The 10,357-nt window shown below is 35.2% G+C and overlaps 1 long non-coding RNA gene across 1 annotated transcript; it reads left to right on the plus strand.

Moving 5' to 3' along the window:
- Positions 1 to 7,758, plus strand: LOC134548225 (uncharacterized). Its single transcript, XR_010079728.1, has 3 exons — positions 1 to 165; positions 3,272 to 3,343; positions 7,273 to 7,758. It is a non-coding gene; the product is annotated as an uncharacterized LOC134548225 (long non-coding RNA).
- Positions 7,759 to 10,357: the final 2,599 nt, after the last annotated feature.

Genomic DNA, 10,357 nt, shown 5'->3' on the forward strand with positions numbered 1-10,357 from the left:
CACTGCTTTACTGATCTGTACTAACTTCTGCTATTCAAATTGATTTAGATTCTAACTTGCCTAGAAGAGACTCTAAACAGTTCTCAACAAGACATCTCACTTTGATGATACACTGGGAATATCAGGAACACCTGGGAATGTCTTCTTATATGTGTATTTGAGCTGGTATTTACCAGTATCCTCAAATCTTTCCCTATCAAACAGAAGGAAACTTTTGACCATCCACCAAGGGTTGGTAGGGTTATATTTAACTTGGGCATTATAGCAAATGTTAGACTAGTGGCTCAAAATACAAAAGATAGATGATGGGGTTGCCTATAAAGGGACTTAAAAGATGCTGGCATCTGGAGTGTGTCCAGTGTGCAATCCAGAATCAGTACCATATAACCATCTGTCTCCTTTAATTACAGGCAAAGGTTAGTGACCCTGTGATACAGATTCATGAGGGATAGATGGGAAGGATGCAGGGGAACACCTGAACACATGCCTGACCCCCACTGCATCTTTTTCACTGTGAGCCACTTGGATGGGCACCATCGGGCCACAGAGGAATTTCTGTGTGCACAGTCCAGAAATGGAGCACCATCCCACAGAGAGTGGGGTCATGGTGTTTTAACTCACCATCAGGTGCTATGGAGTCCGAGTCCTCTCTCAAAAAGAATCCAAATCCTAAACTGAGGGTGTGGTGTGGCCTCTTGCACACCTCCTGTTTTATTGGAGATGCACAGAAGCGGGGAAAGAAAGGAATGGAAAGAAAAGAAAGAATGGAACAAAAAGGAAGCAGTTACAAATGCAGTCCTTACTAGTTTTTCCAAAACAAATGGTACTTGGGAAATACAGACTATTTTGTTGAAAAAAGAAAAACTAGTAAAAAAAAAATTGTATAGTACTAGGGGCAGGAAGATCCTTTTCCTTGTTGCTTCTGGGAGTTTTGACTCTTGCACCTCAGTCAATGTTAGTGCATTCATTTACCTTTACGACAATCCTTTAGATACTGTAGTCCTGAACACTAGATTATTTCACTGATTTTAAATATGATTTTTCAATCCCTAGTGCAACAGTGGCTTAGGAAAAATTGTGTTTTACCAACTGGGGACTGTGTGTCAGAAGAAGAATACTTTATTAATTAACACTCCTTACCCACACTGTGAATAAATCTTGCTCTGTTAGCCACATTTGTGTGGTTAACATTTACATCTGGTTGTGGAATGACAGGGAAAGGAAACTCAACGCAAACAAGCAAAACATTTCAAAGAAAATTTTAATAATGAAATTTAGCCTACTCTTTAAATAGAAGATACTGATTTTAAAAACATTTATATAACTTTGATACAGTAAAAGCTACTAGTAGAATTTGTTGGTAGAGCTGGTAGAGGTTATGCTGAAGCTCCAGTCTTTTTGAAAAGCTTTTCAAAAACCAAAGGACAAAGATTTTCAGTATCACATTTTTGGAAAGACTGTTAAAAAATCTTAGAAAGGTAAGATCATAGACTGTATTGAGCAATGTTTAACAAAACAAAACTAAAAGTTGAAAAATAGAAAATTATCTGTGTTGTGTTAGATATTTGTTGACCGTGTACAATGAGAGCCTAAGAATCTCCATCTCTAGAAAAAAAATGCAGAGATTCTATCCACAAGCAATGTGATAAAATCCTCACTGGCTTTTAAATAAGGAATTATAGAAAAATTGGTAATTTGCATAGACTGTCTTGTAGCTGAAATTGGAATTTTAAAATACCAATTATCTACAGCAGAAAATCTTGACAAACATCTTCAATAAACATTATATCTGTTAAAAAGTCAATTGCCCTCTCCAGGAATGGCTAGTCAAAATCACAAATTAACCCATTATGAGGATTCTGAAACTTGTCATAGGAACATTTGGAATGGTAGTGAAGAAAATTTTATTGTGGTCTCTGCCCCTCTCCCTTATGCTTTCCCTTTACAACCATTAATTAATACTGAAGCTGATGATGGGGGGAGAAAGCCATTCATAAGGTAGTGTGTACAATTCCCTATTCTGCTTCAGAATTAGTGAAATTGCGAGTTTTCCAGGCATTCAGAAGAACCTGAGATGGAGTATGTGTGGCAATCCTCGCTGACCAAGAGAGAAGGGATTTCATGGAGTGAGGAAGAAGCAGGAGGTTATGGGAGTCTTGGCATATTTTACCCACAAGTCTCACAGATCATGACTATTCTTTAGCTGTGTGGGTGGTATACCAGGCAGGAGGAAAGGGGAGACCTGCTGGTTATTAAAATTACTGGATTCTCTGATCTCACAGATTCTGTGCAGAAAGCAGCTTGTACTCAGGCTGTGTATGAGAGGGATAGATTTACAGGGTTTCATGTTAGCACCTATAAATCCAGCCAGATTGACTCTTCTTACTCAGATTTTCCAGACAATCTCAAGACTTTTGTAGCAAACTTTTAGGATGGAATATGGGAGGTTCATGTCCAAAACACCACAGGTCCTAAGAAGCAAGAGGGATGTGTGCAGCCAGTGGATGTAGCTATCTGGAGTGGATTTGTGTAGGAATTAGTGAGTTATGTGTGCTGGATGGGCTAGGTTGGACTGTTATTGTTAAAGCTCCAGAACACTCCACAGCAAAATTTTCTGTCTGGCTTTCAGAGGAAAAATGGTTTTTTAAGGTTGAAATGCTTGTGGAGACTGCCCATAAAAGCCTTTAGGATTTAATTTACCTTGTGGGCAAACCAGGAAACTCCCACATGAAACTTTATGGAGTGAGAGGCACTAGGTTGCCAGGGATAAAAATAGAATGTGAAAGAATTTGGGACAATTTTTATCAATCTAGCGGAGTCATCAATACCACTGTCTTCTACTAAAGTAAAACAGTAACCCCTGCCAGTAGCAGGACTTACAGGGACTGACAAAGTGTTAACAGATTGGGAAAAAAGAGAGCCATCATGAAAAGGACTCATTTATCTTATAGTTTACCAGTGTGGCCAGTAAAAAAGCCACAGTGGCAGTGGCATTTTACAGTTGGTTACCAACAATTAGATGATAATGCACCTTTAACTGCTGCAGTTCCAAATACTGCTGAGACAGTCACAATGATACAGGGAGCTGCTCAGGCTTGGATCCCTGCTCTAGATTTTAAGGATATATTTTTCATAAGTTCTTTACTTGCATGGGATGAAGCACAATTTGCCATTTCACAGTGAGGAATCTGATATAACTTTAACAGGCTTCCTCAGAGTTGCAAGCATTTACCCATGATTGCTCATTGCTGCACTTGCTGCATTTTTACAGATGATCTCACGTCAAATGTGAAACAACCAAAATATAGATGATATTCTCAATGGAGGAGACTCCCACAGAAAGGTAAGGGAAGTAACAAAAGCAGTATGCGAAGCACTAAATTTGAAAATCCACCTGAAATATGTCAAAGAGTAAATAAAAAAGTAAAATTTTGGGGGTATTTGGTGGATAGCAGGCTGCACAGTAGCGCCTGTGGATGCTTTAAGAAAAATAAAGTGAATACAGATGCTCCTGAGAAAGAATTACAACAGTTAATGGGAACTTTACTGGAAAAAACCTATACCAGGATTTTCTGTCATTGCTCAGCCACATTAGGTCACACTGGCAAGGAAGCACTTTATTTTACTGTGATGCCTTGAGTTTTAGCTTTTATGTTTTTCAGATTCTGTGCTGCCTAGATGTGTAGCTCTGAGCCTCATATTAAGTGTCAGTAAGCTCTCTTCACAGAGTAGGTAGACAAAACAAATCCTTTTCCTGCTGGAGACCAAGGACAACCAGCACAGGCCCATCAAGTATTCTTTGCAAAACCTGAATCAGGTGTTCCCCCTTCCATTGAAGGGAAACATCCTGTAGCATTGCAGCCATCCTCTTATGGTGAATTTACTACAAATCAGAACAGTGCCTATAACTCTAACTAAACCTAATGGACCACTTGGGAATCTCCTAATGGCAGTGGTACAAAGCACAGAGTAAGTGCATGGTGGATTTTTCATTCTTTTTAAAGCAGAATCAGTCTGGTCTGAGAACTGTACTATTTACTTTCTCAGAAATGGTACCAGGAATGGTGCCAACCCATCACTGAAGATCAAGTTAGCTACTGAAGGACTGCTCATCCTTCTCAGAGAGGAAATCAGCATCAGCATGAACCAAACTGGTCACATAAATCAACAAGCCCAATCCACTGAGTGAAAACCCCCACTTTGTTTACCTGTAATGATAACTATGGTACAGGTCATCACCACTCAATCTCAAATGCATTTATATTAATATTGCTAATGAAGCAAGGTGTAATTGTACAAATCTAGGATCTCTGCCTAATACCATGAATGTGACAGAGGGAAATACCATAAAATGTCAAACACAATCTCTAAGTAACAACAGGGAAATTAATTAGTTTCTAGGGTACCTCCTTCAGAAGTGGAATAGAAGTTACAAGGCCAGCAGCTGTTCAGTGAGCATTACAGAGAGTATGGGGAGGGAATCTGTGCATATGGAGGTATGATGAGTCCACAGTTGTAACTATGATGATGTATCTTGGCACAGCAAAACTTAAACCCTCAAAATCCATACCACAACCTCCAAGGCTCTTGATAAGATTCTTTGAATCTCATCTCCACAGATTTCTAAAATTAGACTCTTTTCCATCAAATATAAAAGTCAGCAACAAGGGATATTTAATCTTTCTTTGTCCTTTAAATAGTGGAATTACCAATGCAGATTAAAATCTCTGTAAGTAAACCTGTTAATATCCCATGCAAGGTGGTTATTATGGTTGCATGGACAGACCCTCATCTCTCCAAAAGTATTAAGGAGAGATGTGACTTATATTCTGGGGAGAGGATTATGAACATTAAAGTGGATGAATGCTGAAATCCTAGCAAACAAAATAAATGACATGTATAAAGATCAATTAAGGTTGTGAATGACTACTTAAAATTAATTTTAAAAATACATATTATGATGGAGAAGATTAGTAAATTAAAATAGTACATTAGTAGGTCTTTTTCTTATCTTAAAATTTTAAAAAAATTAGAATAATTAATAGTTGCAAAACCAAATTTTTAGATAAAGAATTTAGCTTAAACTAGATGCCAAAAATCCTCCTAAGTAAAGACGACTGCTGATGTTTTGCTACTGTGTAAGTGGCATGTGGTGCAGAAGTAATTTAATGTGCAATTCTTCTCAGCAGTAAGTCATTCTTGACAGGGCATTTATAACATCAGAAAACATAAACAAGGAAAAAGAAATAAAAGTATCTAAAAAACAAAGAATTCCATGTACTTTCTGTTGTCATTTTGACTAATCATCCACAATACATTTGTTACCTGTAAAGGAGAAGAAAATCTTTGCAGTCTGGGAGGTTTAAAGAGTACTTAGACAGCATTTAATTGAAAAGATTATACAAAAGCATTCATAGAATGATGGATGTTTCACCCCAGAGAACTCATGACTCTGGGATATTTTTACAGCTCTGAAACAAACATTTTGTCATCTTTCATTTTGTGGGATTCAGGAAGAAGATGAAGACTGCAACACTCTCCTAGAAAAATCTCAGTGAGGGATTTTTTTTTAAATTAGGATGTATATAGTTATTATAAAGTCACAGCATTTTTTTATTGTTGATGATGATGATTAGGAAAGAAAGATTTATATGTTTGTTTTTCATAAAAGCAATCTGAACTAATGCTTATGAAAGCCACACCATATACATGAAAGGTGACCTGGAAGTGCAGAACATAAATTTTTTAAGTATTGGGATACAGGTTTTAATTTCAAAATATGTAGAAAAAATATGAACTCAAATTGTGTACAGTGCATATAATATTGGAGCAGAGACTCAGCAAAATTAATTATTGGGCTTTAATTTCTCCTTTGCAAGAGGGTATAACTATAGGAGGATGACATCAGCAGCCCCACCCTTTAGGCTAAAGACAAATTGAGGTTTGCAGCCAGTATGGTACAATTATCTCATGAAAGCCACTGTGTATTCCAGATAGAACACTTGAATAATCAAACATTGCAGGGAAACCCTGTCAAAGCTGTGTTTTAATATGTAGAAATCTCATGGCTAAAAATGTTGGTAATAAGTGTAAATATGAAAGTATCATGAGATCAGTTTTGATTGAACCTAGAAATAAATGTTTCGAAATATAGAAAAAAAGAGTTATATTTTGAAAATGAGTTTGTTTTGTTTTTTCTTTGTAACAGTCACAAAGTTCAAACTTTCTATGACCTAGTATAAACATTTTTAACTTTAAATTTAAGTGGATTTTTCTGTACATGTAAGTTGCATCACTGTCATGATTTCATTAGAAATTGAATTTGGCAATCTAAAGGAAGAGGATATAGCTTACTACCAAAAATAAAAATTAAAAAATTATAGCATTATTATAAGGAAAATTTGTCTTCTAGTACAATTATTGTCCTGATGTAACTATTTTCATTAAAAAATCTTAAGAAAATAAATTAAAAGCTCAACAGAATAGCATAGCACTTCAGGTGCAAAAAAACATTGACATACTGAGCAGAGATAAACTAAAAACAGTTATTTTAGGCAACAAAAATCTGAAAATCCTACTAATACAGAGATTATTGTTATTAAACTTAAATTATTGTTAAAATTAAGAAATAAAAATTGATATTCTCAAATTAAGTAGTAGCAAATATTTTGGAGGAAAGAAGCTTAGAATTATTCAGACTTAATGTTTTCTCAAAAAATACTAATTACACAATCAATGATGAGAACATTAAAGTAGCACTAGAGGGGGATAAGTCATGCTGAACTTCAACACAGAGATCTCATCTCTGTCCATAGTACAGCACTAAAACTTACTGATATCAAGTAGGACAACAACAAGGCATCTCTATGACGTGTTTCAGTCACCGATTCTGATACTATCAGTTTCAGTCAATTTTTTGTTCCTTTTAAAAAAGATTAAAAGTAGTCGTATGGTCTTAGAATTATTTTTTCTATCAAAACAAACAGAAGAACTCCTACAATTTCACAGTCTTCTTGAATAGTGTTATCACAGGTAGCAATATTGCTCATCTTCATTGTTATTAGCAATCTTATGTGGAATAGATTCACATCTTTTCTAATTCATTTATTTCAGTAAGGCACTTTGATAGTGTTATCGCTTATCTCTAAGGGTGAATATATCTCATTTCTCATGGGGCTTTTCCAATCATTGCAGTTGGTAATAGTTTTTTGGGGTTTTTTTAGTCAATTTAGTGAACTTCTTTCCCTTCGGATACTCATTTTTCTCTCTTAGTTTTTCATCAAGGACTTCAATGAATGTCAGGAGAGAAAAGAAAAAGAAACCAATGGCATATGATCTGCTTCTTTACCAATTAAGTATGGGCCAGAGTCTGCATTCAAATACCATTGTAAGAGAGAGGGTAGAAAAGGTAAATATTTAATAAGGTTTCCTGTCCTTTCTCTTTGTCATTCATGTATTTATATAGAAAACAGTAATTAGTGTAAGTGCAAAATTACCTAATCTGTAGTTCCCTAGGCCCTCTAGTTATTCCTTTTTATAAGATTAGCTGTAAATTGCTCCAGAATATGAATGAATGAGCCACCATTTCCTGTATTTGTAAATGTGCTTGACTTGGAATTTGCATTTTTTTTTCAACATATATCAAATGTATGCTTTCATTATTTTTGTAGAGAAAATTCTCTTTTCTACTACCTCAATATTTGGCCTAATTATGTATGTATTTCTTTCATTTTGATTTCAGAATGTATTTTTATTCTGTTATTTCTCATAATATACATAATTTAGAAAACTATTTTCATTTCATACTATTTTTCTATTCTAATCGCTCAGTGATGACACTGACTCATTATTTTTTTCTGCTCATTATAGAATTTTTTCTTTTTCTTCCCCACCTTTGTATCTAGTAAATGGTTTGAATGCTTTCTGACAAGGTTCTGTCTCAGTTTCTAGTTAGTATAGAGAGGTTTTGTTGTACTGAAAATCATTCTCAAGGGCAAAGAGTCTGACTCTTGCCTTGAGAACATCAAAACCAGATATAGCTTCCATTGGAAAAGTCCAATCCATCAAGCATGAAAACTGAACTTGTTATAGCAAAAGTAATTTTCTACCTGGTCAGGGTAAAATAGTGGCACAAGATAGTCACATATCTATATAAATCCTCACTCATTGTGACAAGAGGACAAAAATATCAAGTAATTCATTAGTTCTAAAGGATATGTCCTCTTTCTTATCAATACAATACCTATAATGTCTTTTAATTAGAAAAAGACATATATAAGACATATATAAGACATATATAAGACATATATAAGACATATATAAGACAAAGTTCTGAAAACAGCTGTCTAGGAGCAACAACAGAGACTAGTTACCTGTGTTAGGACATCATACTTGGAGCTTAATATTTTTGAAAAGAAGTTTCTCAACCATTGACTTATATGACTGTGAACATAACCAGAATATCATTCAGTATACAGAAATTCAGTGTCCTTCTCTCTCCTCTCAAACTGGAAAAAATCCAAATGTCAGAGAGATAATCTAGAACAGTACAAATAGGATACAGAGGGACTTGTTTTGTTTTCTTTTTCAGAAAATCACTGTAATAAACTAAAGATGGAACACAATTTAAAAAGAACACAATCCAACAATAACAAAACCAAGCAAAAAAGCAAGCCAAACCAAAACTACAAAAAACCAACCTTAAGTTTCAAAGTAATCTAGATCAAAGTCATAAAGTTTCATTTTTTTTAATGTAGGTTGTTGAGGATCTGTAGAGTTCCTAAATCTTAGTCAGGAATTAAGGCTACTTACAAAAATACAACTTGATTTGTCACAACAACAGCAGAATTAACTGCTGTTGTTGGCTAGCATTCACAAAGGTGCTAGATTGCTGCAAGTCCTGCAGCTAATGAGAACTAGCTCAACATGATGTCCCTGAGACATAATGTTTTCCCTAATATTTTCAATTTCCAGAATAGTCATTGCAGTTCTTTGCCTTTCTCATAGAAAGCCTTATTCAGTAGCTACTGCTACACAGGAAAAATGAAAAAATGGAGGTATTGATCAGTGAAACAAAGTGTTGTCACAAACACAAAAATAACCAAAGCCATCTTGAGGGTTATAATTGTTTTTGGAACCCTCTTACAGTATTTGGGAAATGACTCTCATATTCTTGTAATTCTTAACTTGAAGCCTAGGCCTCAGCATAGTGCTTTCATTACTAACAATAAGCATTCTAATTCCTAAAACATGTGCCTAAAGTGTTACATTATTTTGGTGCATGATTCAAAGGAAAAGTTTGCATGTGAGAACCTCAACAAAAAAAAAAAAAAAAAGACACTGAAAATTTTGAAAAAAGTATGTCTTGATCTGAATATCATACTGGAAGTTTCAATTTAGTATCTTCCAAAAATCTTGGAATATAATTCATCCAGTTTAGATGAGGTGAAATGCAGAAAGGCAGGTATGGGCTTTGCTTCATGAAGAATGATAAGAATTTGAAAGGATCTTCATAGAGAACCTGCAGAAGGAAGACCTGTCATCCACTGCCCATAGATGAGGTAACATGGCCAAGGCTATCTAAGGACCATAGGAAGGCAAAAGCTACCAGGGAAAGAGAAAATTTAAATTGTTTGCAATAGGAAAATGCTTTAATATCTGCAGCTGTTCACTTGGAAAAGAAGTTCAGGGTCTGGTATATGGAACCGGTGATATGAAGAGTGAGCAATGAGCTTCAATGACTGTTGAGTTCTTCCTTAAAAGGATGAAGAATTTGTTTCAGCTAGAAAAAATATAAGAGATAATGGTGACAAACTATGTATAAGAGGTTCAAACTGGGTATGAGGGAAAAAAAATCCAAACTAATCCAAAATACCACAGAAGCTGTGTCTGCTCTCATCCAATTTTGGCACTAGTTGTACTGTGAGGTTACTGTCAGACTTGATGACCTCCAGAAATCTCTTCCAATCAACATTTATATGAATCTAATATCCTACATCAGCTGTCATTATTTACCTGTGCAAGTCTTCTTGAAGTCCCATGTCATACCTGCCAGGCCCACAGGATGCTTCAGATACCTTGTAAAATCAAAATTCATGCTAGAAGATTATGTTTTGTGAAATAAATCAGTCCTATATTAATACTAGGGATACATTTGATAAGCTATTTTCTTCTTTTGTTAATTCATGTGTCAAAATTTCCACATAGTTAAAAAATACAAAACCTTTAACATTTAGAGACTACAAAGTGAGGTGAACCTTATCACAAGGGAGAGCCTTACGTGACATCAATTTTTCACAGAAGCAGCCATGGCACTGAAACATGACACTTGATTCATGGCTCTGAAAACCTTTAATGC

The sequence above is a fragment of the Prinia subflava genome, chromosome 3, assembly GCF_021018805.1.
Source record: "Prinia subflava isolate CZ2003 ecotype Zambia chromosome 3, Cam_Psub_1.2, whole genome shotgun sequence".
Classification (NCBI taxonomy): domain Eukaryota; kingdom Metazoa; phylum Chordata; class Aves; order Passeriformes; family Cisticolidae; genus Prinia; species Prinia subflava.